The sequence below is a fragment of the Equus asinus genome, chromosome 5, assembly GCF_041296235.1.
Source record: "Equus asinus isolate D_3611 breed Donkey chromosome 5, EquAss-T2T_v2, whole genome shotgun sequence".
NCBI classification, from domain to species: Eukaryota; Metazoa; Chordata; class Mammalia; order Perissodactyla; family Equidae; genus Equus; species Equus asinus.
In genome coordinates, this window is record NC_091794.1 from 17,430,822 (window position 1) to 17,449,933 (window position 19,112).

The 19,112-nt window shown below is 40.4% G+C and overlaps 1 long non-coding RNA gene across 1 annotated transcript in view; it reads left to right on the forward strand.

Annotated features, from left to right (window-relative positions):
• LOC123286075 (uncharacterized) overlaps positions 1–12,988 on the forward strand; it is a 143,355-nt gene extending 130,367 nt beyond the window's left edge. The window contains exons 5-6 of the long non-coding RNA XR_011503166.1: positions 6,856–6,921; positions 7,197–12,988. This is a non-coding gene — a long non-coding RNA (uncharacterized lncRNA). The remainder of the gene's footprint in view (positions 1–6,855; positions 6,922–7,196) is intronic.
• Positions 12,989–19,112: the final 6,124 nt, after the last annotated feature.

Sequence of the window (19,112 nt, forward strand, 5' to 3'; positions counted from 1 at the left end):
AGCCAATGTGGGCCATGGTCAGGTGGCTCTGAGGAGAGTAACCTGACTTTAGCTTTCGGGGGGGCACTGGGCCACAGCTCACAGGGACCGAGGGAACCAAGGAGAAATTACAGGAGTGAATCACGTACTGTGGGAGGCACGTTTGTAAAGCCTGGTAAAGAGTTAACCTGCCTCAAGCTTTACTTGTTAATACCCTGCCTTTATTCCCTTCCACTGACTTTGCACTTCAGATGGCTTGGTGAGCCTGTCCTGTGTGGAGGGGACTCTGTGAAAGAAGCCGAAGGGAAGTAAAGGATAAGACATGGTCCCAAAGACAAAATGCCTGAGCCCTCAATTAACAGGAAAGAGCGAAGAAAAAGAGCTGGAAAGTGTTTGGTTTGAGGGTGCTGGAATAGTTCAATCAAAGACGAAATTTTTGTTATGTGTTCATGTATGTCAACTCTTTATTTAATCCTTTTAGTGCATTTTAGTCCTTTAGGGCACTACATTTGGCTTTAACCCCATTCAGCAAAATTTGTATGTTCTGGCATTCTTACATTATGTTCCCGCTGAAAAATCAAGCTATGATTTTTTTTCTTCTAAACGGTGGTAGAATTAGAAAGAGCTGAAGCTGTTTTCTGTCTTATAAGAGAAAGGGACCTGCTCCTTTAGGGCAGAGTTGGTCTCTTGGTCTACAAAAACCACCTAAATAACTCTACAGCTATAGAAATACAAAGCAAGAATCTATGTATTGTTCTTAAAAATTGTTTTTAAAAACTGTGAAGGAAGCAGATCTTCTCAGTGAGAAACCAGGAGTTTGGTTCGGTAATATAAATTATGATGTGGGTCTGAGCCAAAGAAATATTGCTTCAAATGAGGCTGCTGTGGAGCCAGGCTGCGATGGGGGTAAGGAGCTTATTTATTTTCTCTGCAGAGATTTAGACTACACCGTGCCTATAAATTCTTGCTTAAATTTCTGGGGAATGTGTATATATGTAAATATGTGTGCATGTGTGTTTTTGGATCCTCGAGTCCTTGAGCTGAGTCCCAGAAGCCTAAGAAGAACTGCAGGTTGGATTTTCGCTTCCCGCGGTAAAAATCATTTCAAGGAAATAACTAACTATAGCAAACCAGTGGGAATTCCATCCATACTGTGCTCTTGATGACCTATATTTTGAATAATTTAAAACTGATAAACAGAGTTACCAATAACTTCACTATTAGATATATACCAAAGAGAAACGAAAACATATAGCCACACAAACCCTGGTGCACAAAGTTTCATAACAACACTATTCATAATAATCCCAAAGTGAAAACAATCCAAGTATCCATCAGCTTATGAATGAACAAAATGTGGTATAGGCATACAGTGGGATATAATATGACAATAAAAAGGAATGAAGTTCTGACACGTGCCACAACATGGATGAACTTCGAAAACAATGTGCTAAGTGAAATAAGCCACTCACCTAGGACTACATATTGTATATTTTCATTAATGTGAAATGTACAGAATAGGCAGATCTATAGAGACAGAGTGGAGATAGCGGCTGCCAGGTAGTGCAGGGGGAAGCGAACAGGAACGGGGAATGACTGCTAATAGATAAGAGATGTAGGGGGATGATAATGAAAATGTTCTAGAATTACATTGTGGTGACAATTGAGCAACTCAGAAAATATGCTGAAAACCACTAAACTGTACACTTTAAATGAGTCAAGTATAGGGCATGTGAATTCAATTTCAATTTTTTAAAACAACACTAAATGACTCAGAGTTTGGCCAATGTACTTCTCTTGGACGTGAACCTGTATGATGTACTAGGTAGCAGCCTGGGTTCTGGAACCAGGCTGCCTGGATTCAAACACCAGCTCTGCCACTTAACAGTTTTGTGATCTTGGGCAAATTACCTAACTACCTTGTGCCTCAATTTCCTCATCTATAAAATGCAGAAAACAATTATACATATTCTCATGCGATTGTCTTAAAGATTAGATTAATTAATAATGTAAGTACTTAGAATAGTACCTGACACTTAGCACAATATAAACATTTCTTATTCTTATCATTGTCATCCTTACTGAAGTGTTGCCTTGTGGAGACCTGAGAACAAAGTCATACCCTGGAGGGTAGTAGGTGACATTTCATTTAAAGGGAAGTGGTTACTCCCACTGGCAATCTCCCCAGTAAGTCACTGACCTTTGAATAGGTAATGAGATTTTGGAAAGTGGAACTTAACCTTTCGCCAAGGTCCAGCTTCTTCTTCTCTCCAGGCCTATGGCTGCTGTTGTCAGAATTCTAAGGATTGTAGACTTGAGCATATTCCTGGTGATGGAGTTGTGTCAGTCCCTGCCTCAGAGAAAGGCTTGGAAAGAGGCAGGGAGCTATATAGCTGGTCAGGAAGCAATATGAGCAACCCGTGAATGTGCACGTGACACTTAGGCTCTGAGAGCAGCACTTCCAGAAGCAGTTGTAGGTAACTCTGTGGATTGTGACTCCCTTTTGTCAACCAGGAACTTCAGTAAAGTTCTATTAAAAGGCACAGCCTGGACGCAAGTAGGCTGTGGGGAGTGAAGAGAGGGGTGTGCTCAATATTTTCAATAGAGGAGGGCAGCCTCTGGCCCCACCTCCATCTCACCCCAAGGCTTGTGAAAAGGTTACAGATCCACCAGAGAGGTCAGAAGTGCCAGATTCACTGGAGGAGATCAGCAGAGGCACGATCAGTGGTCCTTGGATGGAATGGAGATGGGTAAGTCCAAAGCATGAATGACTAGGGAAAAGGCAAAAGCCCAGACTGACAGAGGAGCCCTGACACTACCTGCAGAGGCTAGGGGAGAGAGAGTAAGGGCCTGATGTCCTGCTACGCTGGCAGGTGTGGCTTAGAACAACCATAATCGAAGTACTTAGGTTACCGTAATCTCACATGTACTTATGAAGCCCAATATTTATTACACAGGAAATAGCCAAACTTTCAAAACCTAAGTGTTGAATTAAGGCAAAGCCTTCCAAAATCAGCTCCATGTTATTTTCCATAAGACAAAAACTTCTTGGATCTCTCGGGGTTCTCTCTACCCCCAACATTCTGTATTTGCTTTTATCGCTGTCTTATTTACACTATTTTATGATTGTTTACTTGTCATTCTCAAACACAGGGTTATGGGCTTCTTGAAGATTAAGACTGCAATTTTTAAAGTTTCTTCTCTCTTTTTTTTCCTTTTGCTTGTTAATTTCTGGGTCACCATTGCTTAGCTGAGCTCCTGACTTACATTAAGCACTCAGGAAGTACTTGTTGAATGAGTGAACGACCAGTTGAGGATAATTTATGTAAGAAAATTTTATGAGTCAGATTGCAACCAGCCTTTGGTGGCAAGGTGCTATCCAGTCACATTTCTTCTGGTCCTTTCCTTTCTGTGAGACCCTCTGCGCTGTCCAATTTGAAGCTCCCATGCAGGTCAGCCCCTCCCTTTGTCTGACCCTTTCTTCTCCCATTCTCTGATCCTTTGTGCTTTTTGAAGTTCCTGTTATGCTACCACGAACAATTTCAGCTGTGCTCAGATCTTTTCTGAAATACTCCATCCCATCTTTGCTTGACTAATCCTGGACCTCTTACCTCCAAGATCCCTCTATTTTAATCCCATTGCCTGGCTTCTCTTTTTTGCAACTGACATTAAAATGTTGATGGTTCCAGAACTGGATCATTTAATTTCTTCTCTTTTCTTTCTGTATCTGCTCATCTAGGGTTAACCAGGGCCGTAGAGCAGGATGAGTGTTGGGAGGATGACAAGTTAAGGCTGGAGTGCTTACGTTGGGAAGCAGATTGGAGAATGATATTGATGCTGTATTATAGAGTCTGAAATTCTTTTTTGAAGGGAGGGTGATGGGTTAAATTTTTAAGCAAAGGAACCACATAGTAACAGCTCTGATTCTGAAAAATAATTTGTGGCGTATTTTAAATGGGCTAGTGCTGACAGAGTTTGAGTTAGGGAAGTCAGAGGATATAAGCTGACCATGGAAAACAGCAGAGGGTATAGGGTGGGGAGACGGATTTAAGACATTTCCTAAGAAGAATGTGTAAGATTTAGTGACCTATTAGATATGGGAAATGAGAGAAAAAACAGTCAAAGATGGTGGGAGTTTCTGGCTTAGGTAAGGTACAAACGGTGACAACGTATTAATAAGTAGAGAACAGAAAAGGACAAGAATAGTTGGGCGTGACCTTACTCCGTGGTACTGTTGAAGTAACTAATGTCCTTGGTCAGTGTTTCACATGGATGGGTGGAAGCTAATCAGTTTAATTGGCACAACTGTGTGCAGGGTCTCAGGTGACACATGACAAAAATATATCAACTGACAACATTTTCACCAAAGCTTCATAGCTCTTTCCACATTAATCAGGATTACCACAGAGGCACAGTATAAGAGAACTAACATGAAAATCAAAATATCTCAATCTCAGGGGCTGGCCCCGTGGCCGAGTGGTTAAGTTCGCTCGCTCCACTGCAGGCGGCCCAGTGTTTCGTTGGTTCGAATCCTGGGCGCACACATAGCACTGCTCATCAAACCACGCTGAGGCAGCATCCCACATGCCACAACTAGAAGGACCCACAGTGAAGAATATACAACTATGTACTGGGGGGCTTTGGGGAGAAAAAGGAAAAAAATAAAACCTTTAAAAAAAAAATCTCAGTCTCAGTCCAGGTTATGCCAGCCACTAGGCATGGAATATAAAGTATTTCACTTCTCTGAGCCTTAATTTTTCTAATCTGTGAAATGGAAAAATAATACTTATCTCAGAGGATGGTGACAATGACTAAACAAAGATATAGAGAAACTGACTTGTGAATCGCCAGACACAATAGCTGGCTTGAAGAAATATAATGCCAGTCTGAAGAGTCATTTAGGCTTGGGGTATGAAGAGGAAAGATCTAGAGTTAGGAGGACAGGTCCAACACTCTGTAATAACTGCATGTGTATAACTTGGATGAAACTTGGGAGGAAAACCCACTCAACAATCCAAATGGCTTCATAAGCTGTGATGTTACATTCTCACACTTCACATGCTGTAGGTGTGTCTGAGATGGAAGAGACCCGAAGCCTCACCTAGTTTTATTTTTCAGATGAGGAGTCTAAGGCCAGAAAGTTTATAAAACTAGTCTGAGGTCACAGGGACCAATGGAAACCTGGATAAGGTCTCAGGTTTCTCAATTCCCAGCTCAGGACTCCTTCACCATATTTACAGGGCCTTTCCACCACTCTTGGAAACATATATTGCACTCTGGCCAAATTACCATCTTTACCAGCCTAATTTTTTTTTTAATTTCTGTTTCTTTAAATCTCAGTTTATTGGACTGAGAACGATATCTAGTCTAAAACTAATCTTTGCTGGCCCGTCTGCTTTACCCAAATTGTACTTTCTTTGGTCTTTGCTTCAAAATTAACATTTTTTTCTCTCTTCAAAAAAAAAAAAGTAAAGCAATGGACAGAAAACTTCTAGACATATTCAGCATTTCTAAGCCCTGAGGGAAAAACCCTATTGAAGTAAATTTACACTGGCAAGGGGGTGGTGGTAGTCGGCACTTTCCACAGTTCTGCAGTAATGGAGAGCTTGCATTGTGCAGTTTCAAATCCAAAGTGATAGGAAATTTACTTTCTCCATTTTTCATGCCATTCTTCCAACCTGTCATAGCATATGTAGAAATTACCTTTTAATTGTCTGATCCTTATCATCTCCATTCTCATAATTACCGATTCCCAATCCTTTATTAAGGAGACTCCTGACAGGAGCCACCCTGCCATCAGGCTGGGCAAGGAAAGAATGTGGAATGGGAAAGGACTTCTCCTGGGTCCCATGGTGGCTAGAGAGCTATCAGGTGATGCAGAGACGGGAACTTTGTGTACCATTCTTGACACTGACTCATTCAAGCATGTTCTTCTTTGAGAGCTGACGTCTGTTCTCGGCAGGTGTTAGATGGTGAGTCAGGACACTGAACTAAACTCGGATTAGCTCCCATTCACACTCTAGGGGCAGGAGCTGGACTTTTGTGTCTTAGTATCCCCTGCGCCTATCTCAGTGCCCTGCACAGACAAGAGTGCACAATGCAGTTGTGTGTGTGTGTGTGTGTGTAATTTATTGATATATAATTCGCATAGCAAATGTGCAATACAGTTTTGCTGAATGAACAAATTTATTCAAAAGCTAGTGGTATTCTTTCAGGCAAGAATATTAATTGAGCCCCCTACAAATCCTCATCCATTTGCTTGCTGATATTCTTAATAAGGAGTTTTATTTATTTTTCTAAAAGTGCTGATGCCTATGAAAATACAAATGTTCCCAAGACTAACGATAAGGATAACAATGCAATTTAACCTTTAATGAATGCTTCTTATGGGCCATGCTCCGCTAAGCAATTTGTGTGCCTTTTCTCATTACAACGTCCCTTTGACGAAGGCGCTATTAGTAACTCCATTTTATAGCTGAGGAAACCGAGGCTCAGAAAGTTCACACTTGTCCAAGGTCAAAGAGCTAAGAAGGGGAAGAGCAGGGTTCGAATTAAGAGCTATAGACTCCAAAACCTCACTTGTTACACTACATCTAGAACTTTCCACTTCTCCTCATAAGGGTCATTTACGCTTTAGAAAAAAAAATGAAAAAAGTGTTTAAGTATTTAAGAAAAAAAAAACTTTCTTCAGAGTTGTGGATACTGATGTGCAAGTTAGGTCAAGGAGCAATCAACAAGAAAATCTTTACAGAGCTGAAAGAAAGAGGAGAAACTGGAGCCGAGTCAAATATTGGTGCTCATGGTTTTATCAGTCTTGCAGGCTGAGATAATGTAGACTAGGATACTTATGGATTTTCTTTCACTGTCTCTCTTCAGGGTTTTAGGATAGCTGACCTGACTTTGACGTGGCCATCTCCAAAGCATTTTTCTGACTGAGAGCCAGTGAGTAAAATCTTGGCAGTTTCCATTAGAAATAGTTTTGCTATAAGCATCATATAATATTGGAAGTTGAAGGTGATAGATGGAATTGAAATAAAAGGGTAGATGGCAAATGTACTTACTTTTAAGATTTTTGAAATGTGCATCTATTTTGTGTAGATATATATAAATATCTAACATCTTTATATATAATTTATATAGAAATATATAATATATATAACATCTGTCTTGTATATATATGTCTATTTATCTTACCTGTAATTTTCTGTACTCCCCAGCAGGCCCTCAACATCAACGTAATTTGGATACACTCAAGAATCCACAGGCTTCACTCTGGAGATGAAGGGACTTAAACCACATATGGAAAGAGAGCAACTGTTGCTTCAAGTAAACAGATGGAACTGTGACCTGAGTATTTTGCCAAAGGGAAATAAGAAAAGAAAGTAAAAGATTTGGGGTTGGGAGCCAGAAGAGAATAAGCATAGACAGCAGCACAAAGGTCAATGGACTCAAGTTGAACAAGGTAGTGGGACGGGCAGGTGAGGAGATTCACCCCATCCTTGTCTGTACTTTCTACACATTTCTCTCTCATAACAGTGGTTCCCAGCAGCATCATTATCTGGAGACCCTTTAAAAATTTCAGATTCCTGGGCCCCACCCACAGCTTGGTGAACCTGAGAAAGTCAAGTTGTTTTTAAGTTGAGCATCACTGAGTAATCAGAGCACATAGGAGCTTGGGAAGCCGTTGCATTTTCTGAATATGAAAAAGAATGCTATCTTGTTATGTTGTGAAGCAGGTGAAGCTATGTGCTAGGGACCTGCACCTGCTACCGACTTGCTATGTAATGTGTGGCAGATTGAGCGATAATTTTTAACTTCTTCTCCTCCATCTCGAAAATTGAGACACATAATGCTCACTCCTATGACAAAAGAAAGGGAAGAAAAAGCAATAAAGCAATTTGAGTATCTTGGTAGGAATAAACAATACAGATACAATGTGAGTTCCACATCTTATTTAGGTAAACCAAACAAATAGGCCATGTTTTGCCTGCTTTCACTGGTTTCCAGAAATGAGTACCTGAAAGAAGGTGATGTCAACTTGAGGTATCTCTCTTGTAGAGTGATGTTTCTTAAAGTATCCACAGGATCCTGGCATCATTTCTCTGGGGGGCGGGGGGTACTTACTATAAAAATACAGATTCTCAGGTCTCATTCTGCACCAATGGGATCATAACCTTTGAGTTATGGAGCCTGAGTATCTGGTTTTTATCAAGCTCCCCAGAAGAATCTTATGTACAGTGAAGTTTAAGAACTATTGCTCTGGACTATAAGTTCTCTGAGACAGGAACTGCATCCATCAGTGTAGCTTTTTCAGTGTATTGAATATAATAGGTGGTTAAACAACATCTGTTGAATAAACAAAACCATGAAAAGATAAATTATTTCATCCTCGATCCTTCTAGTAGCATGTTTTCATAATCAGTGGCCTTGGTAAGCTGTGTATAGAGTGGATAAGGCAAGTTTTAAGCTATACATACCTCCTGATGAGGAGGAGCTTTATATACAGGAAATATCCCTTTCAAAGTGATCCAGACAGACTTTCAAGAAAAGGCTCTGGGGAGCTAATTAAAGAGCGAGAGGCAGACAGGCTGCTGAGTTCTTTCGTAAGCTCCCGAGCTCAAGAATGAAAATCAGAGACTGGGGATAGCCAAGAAAAACCCTGAGGCTGAGGAGATATACACTGATAGCAAAAGGTCAGACAACAGATCACCGGCAGTACACTGGTAGCTAGAAGGGACAAGATAGCCATACATCCAGCTTCTAGAAAGCATTAATTCTCTATCCAAAGCAAGGGAGAAAATTAAAACTTGAGATGCTTCTGAGTCTACCTGTAGTGAAACTTGGGTGGTGGGGCTAGGGGGAAGTGTCGTTGGGGTGGTTCATGTCAAGGAAGCAGAAGAGGTGCCTGGGCGGTAAAGTGCACGCTCAATGCTGTTGGCTCCCTAGTGAAAGGAATTTCAAAGTTTGTGGGTTTGGTCCCTTTGAACAAACACCTGAGGCTTGTGCAGGGCAAGGTGGAAACAGGTGTCTTTGAAGAGTTAATTGTTACAAATTGCTTCTTATGATGATGGTATAATTACATTTCTGTCCTAATGTTGATATTTTTAAGCCACATTGTGGTGTAGCCCCTCGTGAACTATGTTTCGTACTGTTATCCTACATGTCCCCACATGCTTTAACATTTTCCAAATAATGAATTCCTTTCTTTTCCAGCTTTTAGTTACATGGAAGCTTTAGACAAACCAATTTAGCAGAAAGAACTTAGGAGATTCTCCCAAGAGTTAGTATTGTAGGTGCTAAAACAGGACAAGAGCTGTGCAAATGTCAGGGGACCCGTGAAAGTCTAATCACGCATATTGTTTCATCCAAGCTTCACAGGATGTTGTAGGAGCCGAGCCAGCACGAATGATGTAATTACTCTGAAATAGGCAGTAGAGTCCCCTCTTCCTTCCTCTGCACCTCAGTTCTCTAAAACCCTCGAATAGCATGAAAGAAATCCCAGAAAAGAGTAGGGGTTCCCCAGAATTCCTTTAAGATGCAAACAATCTGGCCCAGTCTTGCAGAAACCACCCAGATCACAGCCAACTAGGGCCAAATAAAGCAGCAAATCCCTCTAATTAGAAAGGCCAATTAAGGAATTCAAAGGGAAATGCTGAATCCCTTATCGTGGAAGATGAAGGGTGTCTTCTCTTATTTAAAGTGTTAATCACCTGTATGGTATTGTCCCAAGATAAGAACCCTCAGGATCGCTTATGATCAACATTGTCACAGAGAGTGAGTAATCCACGAGCTGACAAAACCTGAGTGAGCAGGCCAATCCAAATCCACTGAGTGTGTGCTCTTTTCTCCTTTTCTCTGCTTATCCAGGGCTCAAAAATTTTTGCTCAGTCTTCTGAACCAATAGCTCACTTGAACTATAGTTTTCTTATAGATGAGAGGGTAGTAGATGAGAAAAAAAAAGGATGGGTTAGGCCAACTATGACCTGCTGGCAGTGAGTCAACTGAAGAGCTAGCTAGCTAAACGGCCCTGGGTAAGCGATATATCTGCCTGTGGTGCAGCTTCCTAACTCATATTCCTGACAGAACTTCAGATCTTTCCTATTCACTCCATTTAGGTTCTTAAGTCGGGAAAAAATACTAACTCTTCTTACAAGGGATGTACACAGTAAATGTTTTCATTTGAGATACTAGAATGACACTTACCTCTGTCTTTGATCTACTTCTCTGTTAGTTAACATTTATTGAGCAGTCTACTGAGCACCAGTACTGGTCTATCCACTTTCCCTGAGTCCTCTCATTTCATCCTGACGATGACCATTTGACTACTATTATCTTCCTTTGACAGATGAGAAAAGTGAGGCTTAGAGAAGTGAATTTGCCTAAGGGTACAAATCTAGTAAGTAACAGAGACAGGACTTGTACTGGGGAAGTCAGATCCCTAGCAGGTTCTCCTAATTAGTTAATACACTATGCTACTCTTGATGAGATTGCCCTTGCAAAGTGTTTGTTAACTATAAAGTCACATCCAGACATAAAATAGTCTTGTTATTATTATCAAAATCCATTTAGTTTTCTGATTCATTGAGATGATACAATAGACCTATTAAAATTTAGCATGTGAGAAAATGTAGAAGAAATCAACATATTTCTAGTGATAATATATCTTCTTTCAGCTCAATCATTGAGGAATAGAAGATCTGGCTGTGATTTCTTCTCATTTTTCATGTATCTATAAAAAATAAAATAGACTCATTTGACCTATCCCCTATACTTTTATTGCAACCTGGTGAAAATAAAAGAATGTATAGATAAGGATAATAAGAGTAAAGAAATATAAACAAAGCAGTTTATAACATTATTTAATGCTTTCTGTAAATCATTTGGATGATTTTGCATGCAGCCATAATGATATGCTCTTCTTTGAGACAAATTGCTTGTTTTCTTGATTCTAAGATGCAAATTTTTTTACATCTTGATGTTTTTGAAATTAGTAGATGCCTTATAATCAATGTGAACCCTTAATGTAGAATTCTTTACCCTCCCTCCACCCTCCACAAAGCTGTTACTAAAACTATGGTGCATCTTAGAATCTTAAAATAGAAGAAATACATAGCACTTTAGATTTTTAAGATTTATATTACTAGGTCGGCCAACACACATTGCCCACTGTTTCGCTCTTTGGACACAGTTAGCTTTGCCCAAACTGGTGCTTTAGATACAACAGAAGAAACACTGAATATCTTTTAAAGCATATGTTTCAAAATCTAGTGTCTGCCTACATTTGGGATTCTAAATACCATTCCTCTACTAAAAAGGACTACAGCTGATTTCAGGGCTGGAGCAGAGAAAATCCAAGATAAGCTTAGAATGTCTTGTTGAGCTACAAAGTAAGGAAATGATTGAAAAACGATGAGGACATGTCAAATGGATACAAGTGCCAACTTGAAAGGGCTCTGTCTGGTCGAATTTATGACAATTTGTGTTTTGAAATGAATAATTACAGTAATTTATTATAACCCATTGAATAAACTAGGAACCCACGGATTCACATGGATAATAAATACATAAATAAATAATAGAGGAGATGAAGAAGCTCTTCTTATAGTAGAATGTTACATCCTAAATGTAGAAAGAATGATAGACTTTAAAAATTACCATTTTGCAGTCATCCATAGTAATCAGGTAAGACTCACCATGGGATGCTATAATGATTGGTGAAAGTTTGATGAGAAACAGGATATTTATACAGTCTCAAAGTATCTCGCCACAGATTTCTTGTTAACACAAAATGGTAAACTTACAGTGGAGAAACCTGACCCAGAGTACCTCAACCAAGTGATCAAAGTTACCATCACCAACAATGGGACAGCCCAACATCATGTGCCGCCTGATGGGAACGTACTCGAGAGGACACAGCATTTCTTACATACTGTACCTGCTGAACATGCATACCTTGCACGGGAACATGAAAAAGTACCAGACAAACTCCAAACTGCTGGTCTGTACTCTTTTTAAAATGTCAACATCATAAAAGACAATGAAAGCCTGGGAAACTGTTCCAGATTAAAAGAAACTAAAGAAACATGACAACTAAAAGAAATATGTGGTCTTGGATTAGATTCTGAGTTGGAGATGGGGCTGGGGAGGATTGCCATAATGGGCATTATTGGAACAATTGATAAAATTTGATAATGAACTTTCTATTAATAACAGTACCATGAATATTAAATGTCCTCAATTTAATAATTGTACAATGTTTATGTATGCATGTCCTTGTTCTTAAGAAAAATATAAGTATGTAGAGGTAAAGAGGCATGATTTCTACTACTTACTTTCAAATGTTTTTAGACAACATATATAATGACAGAGAAAGAGAGATAACAAATGTGGCAAAATCCTAAGATTTGATGCATTTGGATTAAGAGAATACAGGAGTTATTTTTATTATTCTTGAAACTTTTCTGTAAGTTTGAAATTATTTCAAAATATTGTTTAAAAAATTCAGATCTATTTGTATTCTGTTTGAATGTATTTTTTTAATTAACTTTTGAAACATTTTTGTCAATGAGTCTTTGATAAAGGCCAAGCTGGAGATTTGTTTGTAGTACAAAAGTAACATATATGTAACTTAATGTGTAAATTGATGTTCGGCCCTAGATTTCGAAGAGGTTATTAAAGTTGTTGCATGAAGAAAAATATATTTGGAAAGAGGATTTTACATAGGATCTTAGAGTCTTGTTGTATGACTGATCTTATTACCAGCTTTTGGAGTTAAAAAAACAACAACACCATTTTGAAATCTTAAGAGTTTAAAGAGTAAGCAGAACAACTGAAATATCAGATGGTATAACCGTCAAGCAAAATGGAGTAAAGTTTCTTGTGAGGATCTTTGATGATAAACCAATACACTGAAAAGCAGAATGTGAATCCTGAAATGTTTTTGTCTCTAAGGAAAAGTTTTGGATGAATTGTTTTAGTATCTTCCCAAGCTAGAACCAGAATTAAATTAAACGTGTTAATAACAGTTGAGTTATACATTGGTATCTTATTATAATATGTATTTGTATTTCTTTAACGTATATGTGCTTCTAGTCCCCCAAGTATCCTACATTGTTTAATACTATTTTCTGGTTGGTTCACTGTTCAACTCTGCTCTCATGAGAAAGTTTAATTTTAAAGCAAAGGCAAAGTTGGCTGCAGAATGTACTGTGGTCTAGGCCCTCGATGATTTGTGATCATAGTCCATGGAGCCATACAAAGATACCCTCATTAACTAACAGCAAGTTACCTGACTTATATGAAAGTTGCAAAATGGTTTGCTTTGGAATCCAAATCTACACAACAGAGGAGAAATGCCATTGACGTCTAGTACAGTCATGTACCACATAACAACATTTTGGTCAGAGATGGACCACGTATACAATGGTGGTCCTATAAGATTGGTACCATTTAGCCTAGGTGTGCAGTAGGCTATACTATCTAGGTTTGTGTGGGTACACTCTGTGATGTTCACACAACAATGAAATCCCCTAAGTATGCATTTCTCAGAACGTATCTTTGTCGTTAAGCAACACATGACTATACATATCTAGTAAACGTTTTGCTCTGTCTAGTAAATGGCTAGTACATGTCTCAGGTCACACTAATTTTTAACTAAGATCTTGAAAGACCAATGCTGGTATACACAGGAAAACTTTTCTTTTGGTTCTTCTCAGTAACCAGTGATTATGATGGGTGTCTATGGGGCCTTTAAAGCAACTGACTTTTTTTTCAACAATGTGTAAGGTTCTAGAAATGTGTTCACCTCCTACCCTCTTAGAAAAATGATTTAAAATTGTAATTTTCTTATTTGAATATCAAGACTCATAAGAACATCAAAATACTTGATAGGATAATGAGGCTGACCTTGACACGGGCATTAATTAGGCCTGAATTAGAGAGCCCCAAATTACAAAATCATCAAGCCACAAGTAGTTATTGAATTGCCAGCTGCTCTAGAGGAAACACAATTAAAATAGTTGCTCCGTGCTCCTAAAGTTCAACTCTACTTGGAAGACAACATACTCACAAAAGTAACTACAATGCAGGCGATATATTCTAAAGGTCATGGGAGTGGTAGAGGGTGAGGACCGGTGAGCAGCGGGGCCATCTCGCCTTGCAGCACATCTCTGGACCCAGCCCTATTGTTAAGGGAAAGCCAAAGACCAGAGATCCTCAGCCCTGGAAGGAGCCCTCCGATGCCACAGATGCAAAAAGCAGACTCAGAGAGGTTGTAGTTTGATAAGAAGGACATGTTATAACTCAAGTCTCCTGCTTTTTCTGAAGGGAATAGAAAGTTTTTCTTAGTCTGGCTTCTTAAAGCAGCTGTGGTTGGCGAAAAGGGGACAAGCCGCCAAAATGGGTTTTTGTTAATTACAACTATAATGTTTAGTCGTTTCCAAACTCAATTTTCTAATTGTAAAAATGAGAATAATACTACATGCTTTGTATCTTATACCTGGTGGGTTGGTTAGGAGAATCATGTGAAACTATGTGAAAGTACTTTGAAAATAATTAAGTGCTATAAAAATGTAGAGGATTATTAATAGCATCTGACATTTATGAAGTACTCATTATGTGCCAGGCATCGTGCTGCACCTTATGTTCATTACCTCAGTTAACCCTTCCACAACCCTCTGAGGTCGATACTCTTATCAACATTTCACTGAGGAAGAAACTGAGGTTCACAGTGATTAATTGCATAAGAGTAGGTGCCCCAGAGAGATTTCGGGTTCAGGTGACCTGACTCAAGAGTGCCCACATAATCACTCTTCTTACCAGCTCTGAATTATTGTGGGAGAAGCCAAAATGGGTGCATGACCATTGTCTACAGCTGAGCAGGACCAAATCCTGCTCACTCTCCTAACAAAGTCCTGGTTTGGGCTTGGGGTGAGCAGGGGGTTAAAACCACGCACCTTGCTGGGGGAGCCAGGAGTGCATGGAAAAGGTGAGTCCTTGCGAAAAGAGGATTTCTCAGGAGACTCAAGAAATCTCTTTGCCTCACATATGCACAGGCATGCACACTCCAGCTCTGGGTATTTAACCAAGCTAATTTCAAACTAATATTCAGGGCTTGCAATGAAGGCACTGATTAATCTATTAGCTGCCCTTGGTAATGAGCTGAGGAATTATTGCTTCAAATGCTCTCTTCCTGCTCGGAAGCCTAGTGGGGCTTCTCTGTGTTGTCTTCACAGCCATGAATTTAGTGGAAGCCCCAAGTCAGTGAACCAGTCCACTCAGGGGCAAAGTTTGAGGTCTAAGCAAAGAGAAGCTGGAAAGATAGTAGCTGGTTCTGGGGGGGTCTTGACTTCTGTTTAGAAAGGTGAATCTGAGGGCTACTCTCGCTCTCCAATACTTCTTGGCAAAATCCTAAGGCTGAGAGAAAAAGGTAAGATGAGATTTACACACAGAACAGCTACAGGAAATGTGCATGTGCCTGTGTATTGTGCAGAAGCAGGAAGGCGAGACTAGACTGAAGGTCGACTGTGAGGGAGGGGGCTTTATGTCTGTGGTTGGAGCCGTAGCGTTTCCGGCTCTGATGGAGCCTGGCTAGTACCAAGAAAGCTGCTCTCACACATTGCTGCTCCATCCTCACCTGTGACAACTCTTCCTGTTTCAAGCCTCAAGAGATAGCAATCCTGCAGAATTGTGTGCTGGCTGGAGAAGCAGCAGCTAGAGATGAAAGTCACTGTGCAGTGAGATAAATGCCTCAATACTGTCTAGTTTGGAAGAGAAATCTCTGCAGGTTCTGGCCAGGCAGCATGAACAGCAAAAGCACCTTGCCTATACTTCCCTGCCTTGCCACTCCCTCTCCTTCCTAATCCCTCCCAGAGGAACAAGGCAACAGAGGTGATGGTAGTGGCTTCTTATTTCCTTCCTACAAGCCGGGAGTCCTCCCAAACATAGCCTGGAGCTTGCTGCTCTTTGATTAGCTATATGTCAGGCACTGCGCCAATCACTCAACATACAGCATCTCATGTAATCCTCACAACACTCCTGAGAAATAGGTGTTATTATCCCTTTTTTTTTTCAGATAAAGAAATTAAGGCTCAGAGAGACTCAATAACTTGCAAGAGATCAGACAGATACACAGAAATGAAGTCGGGGTTAGAACCCATTTTGTCCAACTCCAGAGCTTGAGCACTTTCCCCACAACGTCCTGCTGAGCTGCCACACCCTGGGGATGTCCCAAGCAAGAGCAGTGAAGGAGAAGTTTGGCTTTGGTGATCTCAGGTTTATTCTCAGTTCTCTTGTCACCCACCTGAGAAATTAATTCACACAGATGTCTTAGGAACTTAGCAATTTAACTCTCCCTTGAATATTTGCATTTTAAGAGAAAATAAAGAGGGAGATGCTGATAAAAATGCACTAGTCCTTCAAGCAGGAGTGGGTCCAGACGTTTTCTGGGAGGAGGGAAAACGGTATTTTGGGGACCACAAATCCCATTCCTGGCACAGAATGGGCAAACACAAAACTCACACTCAGACTAACATCAGAGACACATGTATTGGGGGTGGGGAGGAGAGACCAGCCTGATCCTGTTTGAGATTGCCCAAATAAGCACGTTTGGCATCTCAGAAAGGAGAATCTTCCTGGTTCCTGAGGAACAAGGATCTCCCTGTGTCATTGGGACAGGGCTGGGCCAGGAGAGTGAGCAAGGTGAAGCACATGGTCATCCCTGTCAACGCTCTCTCATGCTGCCTGCCCGCCAAGGGAAGGCAGGCATAGAGTCTCTCTGCACAAGCCACCCATTCCATGGAGGCCCCAGTGCACAAGTTCAGGGTTTCTGTGGTATCCAAAGCAGAGAACCTGCACTATAAGCTTCAGACAGAACAGGAAACATCCTGTCTACCCTCATTTTCAGTGTAGAAATGCAGGCTCCAAAGGCAGAGGGGGATGGGCAGGGAGAAGGAGAGGGGGAATCTAGAGTATCACCACGGTAACATCCTTCCTGGCATCATTTTTCTCCCCAGTCTAAGGCCATCCCAAATGCAGCCCTTTTTAGAGCTATAGTCCTGTGTGAGGAAGGCCATGCACAGTGAACTTTCTCCTGTGACGCGCCCAGCCGGTCTCTCCTCTCTCCCTCAGTCTGTGTGCCTTTGATGTTGGTCTGAGTTTCCTGGTTGCCTGCTCTCTTCCGTTGAGCAGAGCTCTGTCATGGTCTTTGTTTCTTCTTTACCAGCCACCCTTTCCCCCCAAGTAGAATATAATAAACTCTATAAGGACTAGGACTTCTGATAATTTTGTCAACTGCTGTATTCCCAGTGTCTAGAGCTGTGCCTGTATGTAGTAGGTGCTCAATAAATATTTGTTTAATGAAGGAAAGAATGAATATATAGGTTTATCAAAAAGTATATAGCTTTGCTTTAATATGTATAGATAGCTGTTATCATTTGGTCAAATGTTCCTACTGAAACACTTGAAATTCCCATTCCTGGGCCCCCCATTGGGATACAGCAGCTGCTGTGTTACTAAGTTCAAAGCACAGGACAGGGGTTGCCCATCTAGGAAGTCAACTTTTGCTGCCTGGAACTTTTAACCCAGATCTTAGCTATCCTACCATCTGAGTTTCTGATGAGAGCCATAAAGTTAAAATGCAGCTTGTTCCTTCATTTATTCAGTTAACATTTAGGGAGTCACGGTACACCAGGCACTGTTCCAAATGCTCAAGCCCAAACAGTAACTGAAACGTCACCTTGGAACGTATATTCTAGGGGAGTCATTTATGAAGAAGAAAGGCCTTTTGTAGTATGACCTCTACTATGCATTTTTTCTGGAAGATATTTGGCTAGTTGTGTAACCAAAGAGGCTGCATTTTCCTAATAACAAACATTCCAGAGATGGCTGAGGTCAGAGGACACTGGCCATCGGCCTTTCATTCTTTGGTGCAAAGAATCGGGAGAAATAGCTGCACAAAAGAAACTGGACAGTGGATTAAAAAGGAAGGAGAAAAGTGCTTCTGAGGAGTGCTGGTGTTGAAGGTTCTGAAAAACAGGGGATGGTCAGAGGGTAGATTCAGGGACATTCAAGTATGTGAAACGGAATGCCTCTAACACTATGATGTATATTAGCTTCTCAGGCAGGTGACTAGAGAGCAGATGTAGCTCAAATCCTAGCTCTACTTTTCCTTAGCTCCTGGTCTGGACAAATTCCATACGTCAACAAACCTCAGCATCCTCACTTGCAAAATGGAGGGATGATACTATTACTTATACCATAGGAGTTTGTGAGGCTCAAGGCCCAGTGCCTAGCTCATAGTGCAACCTGGACAAATGCCAATTTTTGATGAATTATTGAAGAATAAGAGGGAGCAGAGATGGAAGGGAGATAAGAAGATCTTCAAAGACAAACGTCAGTTCTGAATTTTGCCAAAATCAGATCTTGCTCCTCCTCTTGGAAGCCGAACATTAATATTACTTAACTCAGGTTGGGTCTCACACCCTATTTTTGTCTTTCCCTTTATAGCAGTGATTCTTGAACTTTCGAGTACGTGAAGTCAACATGGACACTTGTCAAAAGAGTCCAGATTTCTGGATTCAATCCTGAGAAACTCTGATTTAGTAGATCTGAGGCAAGGTCCAGGGATCTATATTTTAAAATGGCACTCAGGTAACGTCTCACTAAAACAGCTATCAGTTTGGCTTTCTCTATGTGCTTTAAAAGCCCAAAGATATTCCCAACATGGATATTTGATAGATAGTAGCCTGGACATCACCTTCGTATCTCAATGATTCAGACTCATGTAGATGACCTTAATTATCTAAGTGTTTACAACAATTCTAGGCTTAAATAAGTTATTTCTGTAATCAAGTAACTATTCACAAATAACCAATTTCACAAAATTAGCAAGACAGGCAACAAGCATAAGCTGACTGCCATAAGTAGCACATGTTTCCGTGTGGATAATTGCTGAGGACTATCTTTTCTCAGAATGTCAATGTAACCAAAGAAATCTATGTAGGAAAAAGGAACAGGAATGATGACAGCAATGAAAACCAAAATTTAAGTTGGAAAACAACCCTTATAGTCCCAAACAGAGTTAGCCACAATAGGCTCCTTTAATAGTAATGGGGATATCAATTAAATAAAAGCTT